The 13,991-nt window shown below is 41.1% G+C and overlaps 1 protein-coding gene across 2 annotated transcripts in view; it reads left to right on the top strand.

Annotated features, from left to right (window-relative positions):
* The first annotated feature begins 815 nt into the window (after window positions 1-815).
* Scaper (S-phase cyclin A associated protein in the ER) overlaps window positions 816-13,991 on the top strand; it is a 351,295-nt gene continuing 338,119 nt past the window's right edge. For both annotated transcript variants that reach the window (XM_055621927.1, XM_055621926.1), the window contains exon 1: window positions 816-859. The gene's annotated coding sequence lies outside the window, so the exon portion shown is untranslated. The remainder of the gene's footprint in view (window positions 860-13,991) is intronic.

Here is a 13,991-nt window from a genome sequence, read left to right as displayed (position 1 = left end):
ATGGGAATAAGAGAAGATGATTAACCAGAGAAACAAGACTCTGGCCATCATTTATGTTGTCCTGCCTTCCTCCTGTCCCCGCTTACCTTGTTACCAATAGTGCTTATCATATAATTTACTTATGATGTTTATTATTTGTGTCTCCTTCCAGCTCAAGAACAAACATTTCCCCACCCCGGCCCCAGGTTTTTTTATTTTTCGGGGGAGGATCTATTTTGTTTATTTATTGACCCTAAGCAGCTACTATCTCTAATGTGGCAGGTACGTCATAACTATGTGTCAAACTGAACGAATGGGTTTTCTTTAGAAACCAGGAAGAGAGATGATGTGCATAGTCTCTTTAGTTCAGAACTGTGGTTTAAATACCGACACATAATCATCTTGCTGTCTTTGAAGTGGCTTAAACATTACGTTAGATCTTTGGATCCTTCCAAGCCTAGCTAGCACAAGCCTTTAGGTGGAGGCTATGCTCTGCTAGGTTAAGCCCCAGGTGCTCGTTAGTCTGTAGACTGTGGTGATAAGACAGGCCGGGGGGAAGGCTGAGTCCGAGAAAGGGGCCTGTGTGGCCGAAGCCGAGCTGGACCGTCAGTCCAAGGAAGAGAACAGCTCCGCAGAATTAGGCGCTCCTAGCCCGGGATCAAACTCTCTACCTTTCCTTCTACTTGAGTGCAAGGAATGAGCCCGGCTGCGCCTGCGCGAATGTCCCAGGCCAGCCTAGGGGGCGTGGCGAGGCTCCGGCTGCCGTCACGTGGTGCGCCGGCAGTCCGCCCCGCCCGGCCCTCCGCGGCCGCCCCGCCCCACCCCGCCCCTTTCCCGCCGGGACGCCGGGAGCCGCCCCGAAGTGCGCAGGGCGGTCCGGGTAAGTGTCCGCGAGGGGCGCGCGTCGCCTCGACCCGGACGGGCCCAGGAGGGGCGCGGGCAACCCAGGTTGCGGGGCTGAGGGGACAAGATGGCGGCGGAACACCCTTCCACCTCCGCCCTCACCTGGGCGTGTGGCCGGGGGAGGGGAGCCGCGAGGTTCACCGAGGAGGCCGGGCCGGGATGGGGACGGGAGGGTCGAGCTGGCCCCGCAGCCCCCGTGGCTGTGAGGGTCGTGGCTGTGACCGTCGGGGCCGGGGTCGGGGTCGGGCCGGAGCAGGAGGCTGTCTCTAGAGGGTAGTCGATGCTTCTGGAATGTCCGTACTGCGGGGTGCGGGGTCCTCCGCAGCTGCTGCTTGCCTGCGTTTGGCAGTTAATCGCCTTCAGCATCTTTCCTCCAGGGGTTTACCACAGTTTCCATTGATTTAGGCTCTAGCTTTCTCAGGGAAGGAGAGAGGGGATTTTTTTTTTTTTTTTTTAAATTTTCATTTTACAAATGCTTAACGCTGGAGCCTCAGGTGCAAAGCGAAGGCTTCTCTCACCTGCCAGCTTCCTGCCTCAGTGCTTGCCCTAGTGCTTTACTAGCGTCTCTCTTCTGCTCAGGTTTGCAGTCCTAGTCACGGAAGCGGGTTGGCGTCAGTAGGTGACTCCGATGAGTTTTGGTTTGGTTAGAAAGCAGCCAGAAAAATTGCTCCCCAGGCAGCACCTGCTGCTGTCCCAGAGGCTTCCTCTGAGGAGGCCCAGCTAGTCTGATGGTCGCGACAGTATTTCTTATGTGTGCCAAGTCACTCAGGTGCGCCAAGTTATTGTCCAAGAAATAGCAATTCACTACAGTCATCTTTCCGAACAGATAATTCCTTACATATTTTATCAACATTGTATTGAAGAAGAGATAGGTGCTGTGGACATTTATGAATAGGGAACCTGGGGCTCAGAGATTCTTACCCAGGTCACTTGGAGGTGATGTGGGAGATTTCTGAGTTAAGGTTAATAGCGTTATCCCACCATGGCATGTGTTGGTGCTTTGCATTGGTATTTTTTCTGTTAACCATGACTTTCTGTAAAATGCTTACAGCAAACACACAATTGACTTGAGAATGTCCTCTGACATCTAAATATCTTTAGTACAAGAGCCTTTTAAAAATGTCATGTGGGGTATTTTGTTGTGGGGAGAAAGTGTGATATGGTGGCTTTTGTCTTTTGGTGCCCCTCCTTTGGATACCACCCAACTTATAAAATTGTTACTAGCAGAAAATATTGTTTCTATAAAGAATGGCTTCTAGTCCATAGTAAGCCTTCAGCAAATGCCCTGTTCCTTTTCTTTCTCCATTCCCTTGAGCAGTATTTGTAAAATTCCCCATGTTAGTCTGTTTGGGCTGCTATAACAAAATACCCTAGATTGGGAAGTGTATAAAGAACAGTGAGATTTCTCGCAGTTCTGCTTGGGGAAGTCCAAGATGAAGGTGGTAACTGATTCTGTGTTTGGTGACAGCCTGCTTTCTGATTGTAGGTGACACATATATCCTCACTGAGGAGGGATGGGGCTCTTTCTTTAACCCATTTTATAAGGGCATCAGTCTCATTTATGAAGACTGTTGCTCTTAGTTACCTCCCGAAGCATTCATCTGATACTTTCACTTTGGAAAGCTAGGATTTCAACATGAATTTTGAGGGGACGCAAACATTGAGCACATAGCACTGTGATTAAATACCTGATGTGTTTATGTCAAAACCAGGGTTGCTGGGGTCCCAAGGCTTGGTTGTTTTATACAGATTTTAAAAATGTTTTTCCTCTGTGCTCCAGAGATCACCGAAAATTGACCGATAGTAAGACTATTAATGCCTTCTTGAGTGCTTTATAGGAATACCTTAGTTTCATCCTTGTGCTTCCCCAACCCCCACAATCCAAACCACTTTTAGAGCAGAAATCCTTTGTGAATTATGCAGGAATATTCTTGAATCACTAGAAATTGGGAAGCAGGGACAGAAGGATCCCTGGCCAGCCAGCCAGCCTAATTCAGTGAGAGACCCTGTCCCGCCATTCCCCTCTCAGAAGGTAGAGGAGCTGGACAGATGTCTCAGTGGGTAAAGTTTTTGACCAGGTTTGGATCCCACAATCCACATAAAAGCCAGATGTGACATCTGTAGCCCCATTACTGGGGTGATGGTGGTTGTGGCAGAGAGAGGTAGATCCCAGGGCCTTGACCAGCTGAGACAGAGCTCCATATTCAGTGAGAGACCTGGTCTTAAAAAGAGTTGACAGTGATTGAGGAAGATACCCAGTGTCCAACTCTGGCCTTCACATTTGCACATGTGTGCACACACATGCATTATTCCTTCAGTCACCAAATAAAAAGTGATTGAATAAACATCTAACATTAACCTCTGGCGTCCACACACATTTATACCTACCCCACACGTTTGCATACTTGTACACAGTATGTACTGTCATATTCTAGGTAATATAACAGTCTTCTCTAGTGGTACAATATAAATACAGTGGAATTGTCATTGTTGAAACTGTAGACATAAAAATTACAAATGTCTGAGGCTGGAGAAATGGCTCAGAGGTTCAAGAGCACCAGTTGCTCTTCTAGAGGACCCAGGTTCAATTCCCAGCAACCATATGATGGCTCATTACCAGTTCTGGAGGATCCAATGCCCTCTGCTGGTCTCCTCAAATACTAAATGTGCAGGTTGTGCAAAGACATACACATAACCAAAATAAAAATATTGGAAATGGTTTATTTAATAAAAATTAAGCCAATATAATTCTTTTTTGCATTTTAAATTTTTGCTGGTTTTTTTTTTTTTTTTTTTTGAGACAGTATCTTGGTATAGCCTTGGTCTACCTAGAACTTACTAGGTAGACCAGACTGGTCATGAACTCAGAGATCTCCCTGCCTCTGTCTCCCAAGTGCTGGGAGTAAAGGTGGGTGTTGCCAACATTGCCCAGCTTCCCCCCCCCCCCAAGCTTGACTAATCATTTGGGAAAATGGAATTTAAATTGAAGAATTCCTCAATCAGATTGGCCTCTAGGCAAGTCTATGGGGCATTTTCTTAATTGATGATTAATGTGAGAAGGCCCAGTCCACTGTGGGTGGTATCACCCTTGGTCAAGTGGTCCTGGGTAGTACTAAAAAGCAAGCTGAGCTAGCCAAGAGCAAGCCAGTAGGCATCATTTTTTGTGACCTCTGCTTCAGTTCCTGCACCCAACAGTCAGTTCCTGTCCCTACTCTCCTTCATGACCGACTGTAATCGTTGAGGTGAAAACCACCCTCCAGTCCCCTTCCCATCCTGATGCTTTTGGTCATGCTCTCTTATTACTGCAATGGAAAGAGAACAGTGAGAACAGATCTGCAGCTCAGTGCTCGTGCTGTCCTTAAAACATTTGTGTCTTACATACTAAGGGTTTCATGAATGTTGTGAAGTGGTTCCTTTTTGTTTGTATGTAGTGGTGTAGGAGGAGCCAGAGCCCACCTTGGCTGCCAGTCCTCAGGAGCTGGCCACTTTGTTTTTCTGAGACAGGGCTTTTGCTGGGACCTGGGCCTTGCTTATCTGGTTAGACAGGCTGGCTGGTCAGCAAGACTCAGCAGTCCTCCTGTTTCTGCTCGCTGGTCCTGGGATTACAGTTGTAGGTAACCACACTTGGTTTTTCATGGGCACTGAGAGTTGGAGTCACATATTCATGCTGTGTGATAAGCACTTCACTGGCTGAGATCTCTTCCCGGTTCCTGGTTCTGTTTTTCTGAGACAGGTCTTTGTAGCTCAGGCTGACCTTAATTTAATAGTAAGTTTATTATGTATTTTGAAGGATTGTAGAAATGGAAAATTGAGCTGTTGTGTATTAGGCTGTTTAAGCAATCTACACATGATGTATGTTTTTCCATAAATGCTACCCACCTCCGCATTTAATTTTGAAAATTTTGGTATATTGGCTTGCTTTTAAACACAGTATAGCAAGAATGAGGTAGTGTTGTCATTTGCACTGGGTCATGCCATATTGACAGGAAAAATACTTCTTGGTTGATGTATTCATGGCAGGATGTACTGAAGCAATTGAAAAACTCTTTAAACGATAAGGAATTACAAAGTTTCTGTATTACCCTTAAAGATACTCATTTTTTCTCCTATACACTTAGTTTGTATTCATCAAAAATGTGGACAGTTATTGATAGCTTTTGAATATATCTATAACAACATCAAGTACCAGATTCAGAAAAAATACAGCACTTTACTCCTTTTTATGAGTAACTAGCATTCTATTGTATAGGTATACCACATTTTATTTACCCATTGAACGATTCTTGATCATCTGCATGTTTATATTTTTGGTTGTTAGGACAGTGTTGCTGTGGACATTCTTGTAAAAGTTTTGTGTGGTCTTGTGTGTTCATTTCTTGTGAGTGGAATTGTTGGGCTGTATGATGACTTTATGCCCAACTCACCGTGCTAGGTCAGCTGTACCAGCTTACATCCCACCTTAGTGGGTGAGGGAGGTTCCAGTGTCTTGGTTTCCTTTGACATGCTAGTCCTGTGTTTTTGATTGTTGATATCTGGGTGATATGTGTTTTTTGATTTTGTGTTTCTAGTGATTTGAAAATATTTTCTTGTACTTGTTAGTAATTTGAACATCTCTTTTGCAGAAATGAGGACATGGCCCTTTAACCTACATAGTGCTTCTATTTTAATTTGAAATGTGTTTCACTCTTGCTTTCTTTGGATTCTTTTTAAAAACTCATGTCATTAAAGGGCTTGCTTCCCAGAAACCCTTTGCAATCTTGAGATGCTCTCTTATAGCACACATCACCTACTCATGTTCGTTAGTGTACACACTGCAGTCGTTTTCTTCTTGCGCAGAAAAAACTATCTTGAATTTTACTAGAAGAAAGAAAATCATAAATTTTTATTCTGAGACAAGTTTGGAGATAGAGGTAATAATCTATGAAGTACCAAAATTGAACAATAGTGTCCAAGGCACGGTGATAAGATTTGGAATAAATCAGGATCAGGTAGGACTAAAGAGATTATGATTCTGTTTTGAGCCATTATTCTTTTTCTGTAATTTGAAAGTATTTTTAAATTTAATAATTATAGTCTTTGTAATTGTAGTGTAGCTATAGTTCAGAATATCAGGAAACTAGTGCTGAACAGTCACTCATAATCTCTGTATTGTACCATTACCAGGTACAATGAGTGGGTGGTTCTGTGCTGTCAGGTTCTTCACACAAATTTTTTTTTTTTTTTTTGCTTTGAAAATAACTCTATAAGGTAGATGTTTTTACTCTCATTGTCTAACTGTGAACTATGAACTGTGTTAAAAGCAATTAGATCACTTTCCTAAATATTGTATAATTTGTACATGGTAGTCTTGGGGTATATGTGAGTCAGACTTTAGAGATCACATTCTTCTCACTGTTTCCTGTGGACATCAGCTCTGTCTTCCAGTAGGTACCACATTCTTCTCTCTTTCCTTACAGTTTAGTTTATAAGGCCATATGATTTTGTATCTGCTTGCAAAGTGTGTGTACTCTAAAACTCTTTATTGGGAAGGCTTGTAGAGTTCACAGCTTCATAGACTGGTTCTGCAGTGACTGAAAGGTATTTCTGCTTAACCAGTGTGCTTTTCAGTGCTGCATTCTTTCTTTCTGGCAGAGTCTTTTCACTCTAAGTGACTCCAGTTGGGGAGAGGTCTTTCAGATAGTGATACTGACGCTCAGGGCCTTGAAATGTGAGAGATTTGGGAGAAAGAGGGCAACATTTATCATATGTCTGGTTTTCTGTAATATTTCAGAAACTATTTGGGCATCTTTATATCATCTGGTGTGAATTTTCACTCTAGCACACTTCCATTTAACTTTGTAAAATAGATGTTATTTTATATTAGGGAAAAGAAATACGTCCCAAGGGAACAGTAACATATCTGAAATTACATAATTATGATTCTAGTTAATAGATAAATTGGAGGTCGGTCCCACAGTATATACTCTTCTCTGCTGTATGAGTTTATTTCAGGATATGTTTATCTCCTCTATTTCTCCTGATAAAATTGTAATAGTTAGCCATTACTTTTTCTAAGTATTGTGCCCTTTAAAAATATTGAGGTATAGCCTGGCATAGTGGCACATGCCTATAATTCCAGCACTTGGGGAGGAAGAGGCAGGTGGATCTCTGTGAGTTCAAGGCCAGTCTTGTCTACAAAGCTAGTCCAGGACAGCCAAGACTACACAGAGAAACCCTGTCTCGAAAAACCAAATACCTACATACATATATACATGCTGAGGTGTCATTCATTTAAAAATGTACCCACTCTAAAAGAACAGTTCCAACAACACAGCATTACATTTACATGCTTGCCCTTCTTCCTTATTATAATGTCTTCCAGATTTATCTGTTGTTGAAAATGAAAATGAAAAAGTTTTAAGGTTGAGTACTATTCCATACCCTCACACAAACAGCACATTTTCTTTATGTAATCATTTATTGGCGGTCACTTAGTTTGATTATCTTGGAGTTTGTGACTAATGCTGAAAAGAACATTTAATGCAGATGTATCTTTGATATTATTATTTCATTTCATTTGGATATTTACCAGAAGTGATGATTATTGAGTCATATAGTATTAAAAACTTTAAGGAATCTCTGTACTGTTTTCCATAAAGGCTGCACACATTTATGTTCCAAATAATGATGGAAATGGCTTCTTTTTCTTGTGACATCTTTGGGATAAATACCATTTGATCCTGTATAATTTTCAGGATGTGGTGCTTGGGTTCAGTAGTCCTAAGAAGTCTTGCATCTACATTCATCAGCTTTATTGGCTTATAATCTCCTTCCTTCATCTTTCCCTTCCTCCCTGTATGTTTAGTTTTGGCATAGACTGAGGTTGAAAACGTTCTCTTCCAGTATCTTTAAAGCTGGATAAAATTCAGCAGTAAAACCACCAGGTCCTGGGCTTTTTCACTCATTATTGATCTGTTCAGGTTTTCTTACTATTAATGTTTTATGATTCTTATGTGTTCTTATGATTAATGTATTCACCCTTCTAGGCTTTCTAGGCTGTTTATAGTAAAATTACAGTTATGAAGTAGCAGATCTTTTATATTTACTGTGGAATCTGTTGTAATGTCACTTTTGTTTTTTTGTTCTCTCTCTCTTTTTCTTCATTAGTCTGGATCTAAAATATTTGTCAGTTTTACTTATGAAACCCCAAGTCTTGCTGGTACACGCCTGTATCCTAGCCGTTGGGTAGTGGTGGTAGGTCCAAAAGCTCAAGGTCATCTGTGGCTATATACATTTTGTATCCTGAAACTATAAACAATATTTATTTTTGTTTCATGTATAAAAGTGTTTGCCTGCTTGGATGTATGTGCACCGTGTGTGTGCCTGCAGAGGCCAGAAGAGAGTGTTAGATCCACTAGAACTGGAGTGAACGAGAATTTGTGAGCATCCTGTGGGAGCATTCTGGCACTGAAAACTGGGCCCTCTATAAGAGCAGTACATTGCTCCTACATGGGGAGTCGCTGCTCCAGACCCCGGAAGCTTTTCCAATTAATTTAATTATATCTAGCTGGGTTTTGGCAGAATCTTGAGAATTTATATATAGAATCTGTCCTGGTTGTATTTTTTTCTCAGCTTGATACAAACCTAGACATATCCGGCAACAACAGTGGTTCTCAAGTTGTGGGTCAGGCTCCTTTGGCAAACTATTTCCAAAAATGTTTGCATTATGATTCATAACAGTAGCAAAATTACAGTTATGAAGTAGCAGTGAAGATGATTTTATGGTTGGGAATCATCACAACATGACAAACTATATTAAAGGGTCAACATTAGGATGGCTGAACCACTGGGTTAGAGGCAACTGAAATGAGAAAATCCCTGCGGCAGGTTGCCTGTGGGCGATTTTCTTGATTAATTAATGGTTGATGAGAGAGCTCCCAGCCCACCGGAAGGTGGTGCCACCCCCAGCAGGTAGTCCTAGGTAGCATAAGAAAGCAGGCTGAAGTTGGCTTGATGGCGCTTCAGCAGGCAGAGGCAGGTCTACAGAGTGAGTCCAGGACAGGCAAGGCTACACAGAGAAACCCTGGGGAAAAAAAAGGAAAGCAACCAGGGAAGTTAGTAAGCAACTTTCCTCCGTTACTCCTGCTTCAGTTCTTGTTTCTAGCTTTTTGCCAGGTTTCTTAGTCTAATCAGACATTTTTCCTCTTTCTTTTGAAACACTAGCTTTTAGAGTCATTGATCTTACCTGTTTTCTGGACTTTTTATTTTTTCACTAAGTTCTATTTTGATTTTTAGTTTCCTGTCTTTGAGTTTTGATCTTTTACTAAACCTTTAGGTTGTATAGTTAATTTGTTATTTCTTTTTCTTAATTAGGCATTCATTGTTTTAAAATCTCCTTTTAGAAATGCTTTTGACATGTTCATATGTGTTTACTACTCTAGAGGCGGTAGAACCTAGGAGAATGGAGCTGAAAAGTGAGAGGGTTTAAAGCCTCCTGTAATAGCCGACTTCATTCAGAGCATCAGACAGTTTATATTCTGAGGGTTAAGAAGAGTCACATGAGTAAAGCGTGAGCAAGCCGAGCGTGGAGGGAAAGTTGCACAAGGCAAAAACATGTTTTTCTGTAGAGGCATATAAAGAAATAATAGCCAGGGTAATGAATAATCTGAAGTAAACTCACTCCTATGTGCTATACTTAGAGAGGCACGAAAGCACAACCGAAGAATAATTTGCTTTTGAAGAAACCGTGGTCACAAGACTCTTGTCTTTCTAGAGTTTTCTCACAAGCTCTCAGAAATTCTCACATGGCTCCATTCTTGGACTGTTCCAACATCTGTGCCTTGCTGTTTGTATTCCATTTTAGTTTATCCCTTGGGATTTTATTCTGCTTTGATTTCTTTAACCTGTAGGTTATTGGGGAATATGTTGTTGGGAAATACGTTGCTCAGTTTCCACATATTTATGAATTTTAAAATTTTCTTCTCCTCATTGATTCCTATAATAGTTTCAAACCATCTGTGTCAGAAAAAATTATTACCACTTGCATGGTAGACTTTTGATGACAGCTTGTATTTCCTTAGGGGATATAGGACTATTTAATTGGTTTACCTGGTCTTGATTCAGCTTTGGCATGTAGAATCGGTCAAGAAAATTGTCCATTTCATTTAGATTTTCAAATTTTGTGGCATATAGACTTTGGAAGTAAGACCTAATTATTGCTTGGATTTCTTCAGTGTCTGTGGTTATGTCCCCCTTTTCATTTCTGATTTTGTCGATTTGGATAGTTTCTCTCTGCCTTTTAGTTAGTTTGGCTAAGGGTTTGTCTATCTTGTTGATTTTCTCAAAGAACCAGCTCTTGGTTTCATTGATTCTTTGAATTGTTTTACTTGTTTCTAATTTATTGATTTCAGCCCTGAGTTTGATTATTTCCAGCCGTCTATTCCTCCTTGGTGTATCTGCTTCTTTTTTTTCTAGAGCTTTTAAGTGAGCCATTAAGTTGCTTGCATGAGATGTTTTGAATTTCTTTTTGAAGGCACTTAGTGCTATGAACTTTCCTCTTAGCACTGCTTTCATCGTGTCCCATAAGTTTGGGTATGTTGTGCCTTCATTTTCATTGAATTCTAAGAAGTCTTTAATTTCTTTCTTTATTTCTTCTCTGACCCAGCTGTCATTTAGAAGCAAGTTGTTCAGTTTCCATGTGTGTATAGGCCTTTTGCTATTTTTGTCATTGAGGTCCAGTTTTAGTCCATGGTGATCAGATAGGATACAAGGGATTATTTCAATCTTCTTGTATCTGTTTAGGCTTGCTTTGTGACCAACTATATGGTCTATTTTGGAGAAGGTTCCATGAGGTGCTGAGAAGAAGGTAAATTCTTTTGAGTTTGGGTGAAAGGTTCTGTAGATGTCTGTGAGGTCCATTTGATTCATGACCTCTGTCAGAGTTATTGTTTATTTGTTTAATTTCTGTTTTGTTGACCTGTCCTTTGTTGAGAGTGGGGTGTTGAAGTCTCCCACTATTAATGTGTGGGGGTCTATGTGTGGTTTAAGTTTTATTAAAAGTTTCTTTTACAAATGTGGGTGCCCTTGCATTTGGGGCATAGATGTTCAGGGCCAGATGATTTCAGCGCCGAGTTCTACCAGACTTTCAAAGAAGAGGTAACACCAATACTCTTCAAACTATTCCACAAGATAGAAATAGAAGGAACACTACCAAACTCAAACTATGAAGCCACAGTCACCTTGGTACCTAAACCTCACAAAGACCCAACAATGAAAGAGAATTTTAGGCCAATCTCCCTCATGAACATTGATGCAAAAATACTCAACAAAATACTTGCATACTGAATCCAAGAACACATCAAAGACATCATCCACTACGACCAAGTAGGCTTCATCTCAGGCATGCAGGGGTGGTTCAGTATACGGAAATCCATCAATGTGATCCACCACATAAACAAACTGAAGGAGAAAAACCACGTGATCATCTCCTTAGATGCTGAAAAGGCATTTGACAAAATCCAACATCCATTCATGTTTAAAGTATTGGAGAGATCAGGGATACAAGGCACATACCTGAACATAGTAAAGGCGATATACAGCAAGCCTATAGCCAACATCAAACTCAATGGAGAGAAACTTAAATTATTCCCACTGAAATCAGGGACAAGGCAAGGCTGTCTACTCTCTCCATATCTTTTCAACATTGTTCTTGAAGTCCTAGCTAGAGCAATAAGACAATTGAAGGAGATCAAGGGGATACAAATTGGAAAGGAAGAAGTCAAAGTATCACTATTTGCAGATGATATGATAGTATACCTGTGTGACCCCAAGAACTCTACCAGGAACTCCTACAGCTGATTAACACCTTCAGCAAAGTGGCTGGATACAAAATTAACTCAAAAAAAAAAATCAGTAGCCTTTCTGTATACAAAGGACAAAAGGAATTAGGGAAACAAAGGAAAGAAATTAGGGAAACAACACCCTTCACAATAGCCACAAAGGACATAAAGTACCTTGGTGTGAACCTAACCAAGCAAGTCAAAGACTTGTATGAAAAAAATTTCCAGTCTCTGAAGAAAGAATTAGAAGAAGATATCAGATGATGGAAAGATCTCCCATGCTCATGGCTTGGCAGGATTAACATAGTAAAAATGGCCATTTTACCAAAAGTAATCTACAGATTAGGTGCAATTCCCATCAAATTACCAACACAATTCTTTACAGACCTTGAAAGAAAAATTCTCACCTTCATATGGAACAACAAGAAACCCAGAATTGCTAAAACAATTCTCTACAGTAAAAGATCTTTAGGAGGTATCTCCATCCCTGATCTCAAGCTGTACTATAGGGCAACAATACTAAAAACTGCATGGTACTGGCATAGAAACAGACTGGTGGATCAGTGGAATCGAACAGAAGACCCTGACATAAATCCACACACTATGGACACCTGATTTTTGACAAAGATGCCAAATCCATTCAATGGAAAAAAGACAGCATCTTCAACAAATGGTGCTGGTCTAACTGGAAGTCTACATGTAGAAAAATGCAAATAGATCCATACTTATCACCCTGCACAAAACTAAAGTCCAAGTGGATCGAAGACCTCAACATAAAACTAGACACACTAAACCGCTTAGAAGAAAAAGTGGGGAATACTTTTGAACTCATTTTGCACAGGAGACAACTTCCTGAACAGAACACCAACAACACAGGCTCTAAGAGCAACAATCAATAAATGGGACCTCATGAAACTGAAAAGCTTCTGTAAAGCAAAGGATACTGTCCTCAGAACAAAACGACAGCCTACAGATTGGGAAAAGATCTTCACCAACCCTATATCTGACAGAGGGCTAATATCCAGTATGTATAAAGAACTAAAGAAGTTAAACAGCAAAAAATAAAGTAATCCAATTAAAAAATGGGGTACAGAGCTAAACAAAGAATTCTCTGCAGAGGAATATCAAATGGCAGAGAAACACTTAAAGAAATGCTCAACCTCATTAGCCATCAGGGAAATGCAAATCAAAATGACCCTAAGATTTCACCTTATACCCATCAGAATGGCTAAGATCAAAAACTCAAGAGACAACACATGCTGGAGAGGTTGTGGAGAAAGGGGAACCCTCCTCCACTGCTGGTGGGAATGTAAACTTGTACAACCACTCTGGAAAGCAATCTGGCGCTTTCTCAGACAACTAGGAATAGCGCTTCCTCAAGATCCAGCTATACCACTCCTAGGCATATACCAAAAAGGGTCTCAAGTACACAATAAGGACATTTGCTCAACCATGTTTGTAGCAGCCTTATTTGTAATAGCCAGAAGCTGGAAACAGCCCAGATGGCCCTCAGTGGAGAAATGGATGCACAAATTATGGTATATCTACACAATGGAATATTACTTAGCAATAAAAAACAAGAAAATCATGAAATTTGCAGGTAAATGGTGGGATCTGGAAAAGATCATCCTGAGTGAGCTATCCCAGAAGCAGAAAGATGCACACGGTATATACTCACGCATATAGACATATAATATAGGATAAACCTACTAAAATCTGTACACCTAAAGAAACTAATCAAGAGGGAGGACTCTTGCTAAAATGCTCAATTCCTATCCAGAAAGGCAAAGAGGCTGGACATCAGAAGAAGGAGAAAAGAGGGAACAAGTCAGGAGCCTTACACAGAGAACCTCTGAAAAGCTCTGCCCTGCAGACTATCAATGTAGATACTGAGACTTATGGGCAGCCTTTGTGCAGAGTGCAGGGAATCTTAGGAAAGAAGTGGGAGACAGTAAGATCTGGAGAGGACAGGAACTCCACAAGGAGAGCAACAGAACCAAAAAATCTGAGCACAGGGGTCTTTCCTGAGACTGATATTCCAACCAAGGACTATGCATGGAGATAACCTAAGACCCCTGCACAGATGTAGCCCATGGCAGTTCAGTATCCAAGTGGGTTCCATTGTAATAGGAACAGGGATTGTCTTTGACATGAACTGATTGGCTTGCTCTTTAATTACCTCCCCCTGAGGGGGAAGCAGCCTTACCAGGCCACAGAAGAAGACAAGGCAGCCACTCCTGATGAGACTTAATTGACTAGGATCAGAAGGAAGGAAAAGAAGTCCTCCCCTAT

Source organism: Psammomys obesus, unplaced genomic scaffold (assembly GCF_907164565.1).
Source record: "Psammomys obesus unplaced genomic scaffold, mPsaObe1.curated_primary_1811, whole genome shotgun sequence".
Classification (NCBI taxonomy): Eukaryota; Metazoa; Chordata; class Mammalia; order Rodentia; family Muridae; genus Psammomys; species Psammomys obesus.
The sequence above is the reverse complement of the archived record's forward strand: the minus strand, read 5'-3'. Positions and strand labels throughout refer to the sequence as shown.